The sequence below is a fragment of the Myotis davidii genome, unplaced genomic scaffold (assembly GCF_000327345.1).
Source record: "Myotis davidii unplaced genomic scaffold, ASM32734v1 scaffold845, whole genome shotgun sequence".
NCBI classification, from domain to species: domain Eukaryota; kingdom Metazoa; phylum Chordata; class Mammalia; order Chiroptera; family Vespertilionidae; genus Myotis; species Myotis davidii.
Window position 1 is genome coordinate 1,350,832 of NW_006296223.1, and position 4,212 is coordinate 1,355,043.

General features: G+C 62.3%; 2 protein-coding genes across 2 annotated transcripts in view; both read right to left on the bottom strand.

Annotated features, from left to right (window-relative positions):
• PLXNB2 (plexin B2) overlaps positions 1-3,186 on the bottom strand; it is a 61,180-nt gene extending 57,994 nt beyond the window's left edge. Inside the window, exons 1-2 of the mRNA XM_015568718.1 lie at positions 3,087-3,186; positions 1,054-1,106 (exon numbers count right to left, since the gene is read on the bottom strand). The gene's annotated coding sequence lies outside the window, so the exon portion shown is untranslated. The remainder of the gene's footprint in view (positions 1-1,053; positions 1,107-3,086) is intronic.
• DENND6B (DENN/MADD domain containing 6B) overlaps positions 1-4,212 on the bottom strand; it is a 27,553-nt gene that overhangs the window by 2,280 nt on the left and 21,061 nt on the right. The gene's annotated exons all lie outside the window — the stretch shown is intronic.

Here is a 4,212-nt window from a genome sequence, read left to right on the forward strand (position 1 = left end):
GAAGCGCCCGGCAGGGATTTGAACCCAGAGCCAACCGAGTGGGGAAATGCTGGGGGAGCCCCGCCCCCAAACAGCTCTCAGCTCTGACCCTGAACCCTCCCTTAACCCTGCAGCCCCCACCTGTGGCCCCGGTGCAGGGAAAGAATGCTGTGGGCTTCCCGTGGTTAATGTCCACTTGACGGAGTCCCCTTGGGCCCCCGGGGAGAGCCCAGCCTGGCCCTCCAGCCCAGGCCCCAGGCTGGCCAACCTCATGCCCAGTGAGTCCCTCCTGTGTGGTCCAGGACCTGGCACGGACACCCAGCCACTGCCCAGCCAGCCCTGGGGGAGCCGGCCAGGGCCAAACCGGGCTCCCTGCCCCAGGACCCTCTGGGTTTCAGGCAGGAGGGCAGAGTGAGGCTCGAACCCCCCCGTGCTGAGCCCCGGCTGGTCAGGCTGGCAGGAGGGACTGGGTCACCCTCCACGGGCAGCAGCTCCCCTGCGCTTCCTGAGCAAACAAAGCCTCAGGTGACCGGCCTGGTCAGGCCCAGGAGCAAAGGGTGACCGGCCCACCTGACCAGAGGCCGCCGGGCTGAAGGCAGGCCAGTGCGGGAAGTGCCAGGCACAGCCGGCGGACTTCCTGCCTCGGGAGTTCCTGGAACGGGCGCTTCCTGTTTTGAAGGTGGCCCAGGCCCCCGCTGGCCCTGCCTACCGGGAAGCTGGCCGCGGGGATTTCCTCGGGGCACCAGGCGGCTGTCCTGGCCAGAGGCCGGAGGTGCACTTCCAAGAAGTCACACACACTCCAGCCTTTGCCACTGGCCCGGGAAGGGTCTGGACAGGCGCCCCTTCCCACCAGCCCGAACACCGCCAGTCTCCCTGCCTGCCCGCCCCCCCACCAAGCGAAACCTGACTCAGGAGCCAGGACCTGGCAGTGGTCTCCACGGGCAAGACACGTGAGCAGACATGTACACACAGGTCCCGGCAGGACCGGGCCTCACACAGCCAGAGAGCGACCCTCGGCCCTGCTGCGAGGAGGTCCCCCCACTGCCTTCCCACGGCGGCCCGGGCCCCACTCACCCAGGCTCCAGTGGTCCAGCTCAGTCTCTGCTCCCGGCGGGCATCAAGATTCGCTAGGAAGCAACGGAGAGAGACAGGGTCTCACCACAGGCTGGCCTCCTCCGCCTGCCTCCTCTGCTCCATGTCTGGGGTGGGGAGCAGTCCAGGGGACCCCACTGGCGGCCTCTGCCATCCTGAGCAGGAGGCCCCAGACCTCCTCCACCCCCTCCATGCCCCTAGCCCAGCACCCCATTGGGGGGCGCACCTGGTCCTTCCACAAGACAAGCCTGATACTCTTTCCTCTGCTCAAAAAAAGGAAAAAGGAGAAAAGGGGAGGAGCCACGTCTCCTCTGGGCGGCTCAGCCGGTTGGAGTACACTGAAGGCTGCAGGTTCGATTCCCCGTGGGGTGTGCCTGGGAGGCAACCAGTGTTTCTCCCTCCCTTCCTCTCTCTTAAAAAAAACAAGCAAACAAAACCCAACGGGCAATATCCTCGGGTGGATAAAATAGGTGTAAAGTAACAGGTTTAAGTAATAAAATAAAAATTGCTTTGCAGGAACGTGCACACCCATGACCCTTCGAGCTGCTCACTAGCCGTGCGGCCTTGGGCAGATCACTTAACTTCTCTGGGCCTCATCCCCCACCCGTGAAAGGGAGACGTCGCCCTGCGCTCCCCTAGGGGTTTGTAAGGACGGAGGTTCATTCAGAAAAAGCCTCGGGAGAGTTGTTACACTGTAGCCCTCGGCGAGGCTGGCTACAGTATCCGTGCTGGGGAGGTGCCCACGTGCACCCGCGGGAGGGCCGTCCAGGGCGACTTCTCAGATGGTTCGTTAGAGCGAGAATCTGGCCATCACCCAGCCTCCCCCCAGAGCCCTGAGCGGCCGCAGGACCCATGCAGGCGGCGGTCCGTGCGACCCGTGGAGCCCCGCGGCTGTGGCTGGGGCTCTGGGTGTCCCCGGACCTGGGGGCAGGCAGGCGGGGCTGGACAGCAAAGCAACTGCATTTGTGAAAAACGCATAACGGATTCATTCCGCCCTGGCCGGGCGGCTCCATTGGTTGCAGCGCTGTCCCTTGCACCAAAAGGGTGTGGGTTTGATTCCCGGTTGGGGCCCATACAGGAGGCAACCAATCGATGTTCCTCTCACATCAATGTTTCTCTCTCCCTCTTTATCTCCCTTCCTCTCTCTGACAATCAATAACAGTATTTCCTTGGCTGAGAAGTTAAAAAAAGAAAGAATATATTCATGCATTACTTGACTAAAGAGAGTGCATAATAATGATCACCCCCCATTCCCTCCAGCTCCCCTCAGCCTCAAGGACTCCCCCTCCTCAATCCCTCCCGGCCTACCCCAACCCCCCACATCCAGGCTCAGCCACTGAACCCTGTATGGTGCCCCCACAACTCCTCCACCGGCGTCAGCCCCCCACCTCCCCACTCCCGTTATCCTCGGCCCTACCCCCACCCCCACCCCCACCGGGGACCTGGCCAGGCTGGGCCTCCGTCTCAGATGCTCCCAGAGGCAGCCCCTGGATGTCTCCTCCTGACAGACTGGAACCCTCTCCTTCCTCCGCCACCAAGTCCCAGGGCCTTTCCGTACTTGAGGTGCCTCTGCTCCAATCACCCTGCCGGCCTGCGTCTCTCCCCTCCCCCCACCCCCTACTAGCCAGCCTGCGAACCCAGCTCTCAAAGGGCCACTCATTATCCTCGGGAGAAGGCGGCTCCCTGAGTGCCCAGAGCCCGAGGCCCAGGCGGCCCCTCACCGCCCAGCGCACACCGACCTGCGCAGAGGGGCCTCGAAGAGCCCGGCCGTGGGCTTCAAACCCCTGCTGTCATTGTCTTTCTTTTTAAAAATATATATTTTCATTGACTTCAGAGAAGAAGGAGAGGGAGAGATAAACATCCATGATGAGAGAGAACCACTGACCAGCTGCCACCTGCACGCCCCCTACTGGGGATCCAGCCCCCAACCCAGGCCTGTGCCCTGACTGGGAATCAACTGTTCAGAAGTCCAACGCTCAAGCCCTGAGCTCTGATTGGGCTCTGTCATTTCCGACCTGGGTTCCTGGGCTATTGACAAAGCGACACCGTGCCTCCGTTTCCCCATGTGTAACACGGGGGTAGTAAGGGCATGGACCTCAGTGAGGTGCCCTGCGGGATGAGTGGGAATCCTCATGCTGTGCCTGCAGTGGGGGCCGTACTCATGATATCACCATGTCTCTGCTTTTGCTGGACACCCCCCACCCCGGAAAACTCCTACTCATCCCCCAGAGCCCCGGGACACTCATCCTGACTGACCTGCAGATCCTTACTTATCCTCTACGGCCAATGGTCTTCACCGATAGGCCCTCTGAGAGCAAGGTGAACACAGGATAGGGCCAGGGGGACACTTGTGGGTCTGAGCCCAACAAACCCAGGAGGGGGTGACAGTGGAGGAGCCAAAAGCACATGTGCCCCCTGCAGCTGGTCCCCAAGCCTCACACAGTCGTGTCCCCTCCCCCAGCCAGAGCACCAGAGGGACAGCGATGCCCAGGGAGTCGCGGCCCCTCCTCCGCACGGCGGGCCCTGTGGGAGCAGCACGAGCCCCTTGCCATCGGTCCCCTGGGCTCCCTCCCGGTTCCATCGCCTCTAACCCTAACCCGCAGCTGCCAGGCCCTGGCATAGGTGGTGCTGCCCCCATCCAACGGGCAGAGGGAAACAGGAGGGGCCCAGGGCCGCCGAGGGCTGGCCCCCCCGTCCCCAGGTCTCCGCCCGCCCCACCTGGAGTCGGGCACTGAGGCGTGGGGACAGTCAGGGGTTCTTTCCACTATTTTCGAGCAAACACAGTCGGAGCAATTTCTTAAAATCAAAACAACAGAGCCCTCGCCGGTGTGGCTCAGTGGATAGAGCACCAGCCTGTGGACCGAAGGGTCCCGGGTTCGATTCAGGTCAAGGGCAGGTACCTCGGTTGCAGGCTCCTCCCTGGCCCTGGTCAGGGCGTGTGCAGGGGGCAACCAATCAGTGCGTCTCTCTCACATCGATGTTTCTGTCTTTCCCTCTCTTCCACTCGCTCTAAAATCAATGGGAACATGACCTCGGCTGAAGAGTAACAGCAACAAAAACCAAAACAACGGAAAGCAGCCATGAAGGAGGGTCCGGCAGACACACCCAGAGGCCAGGCTGGGGTCGGGCGTGGGCAGGGCC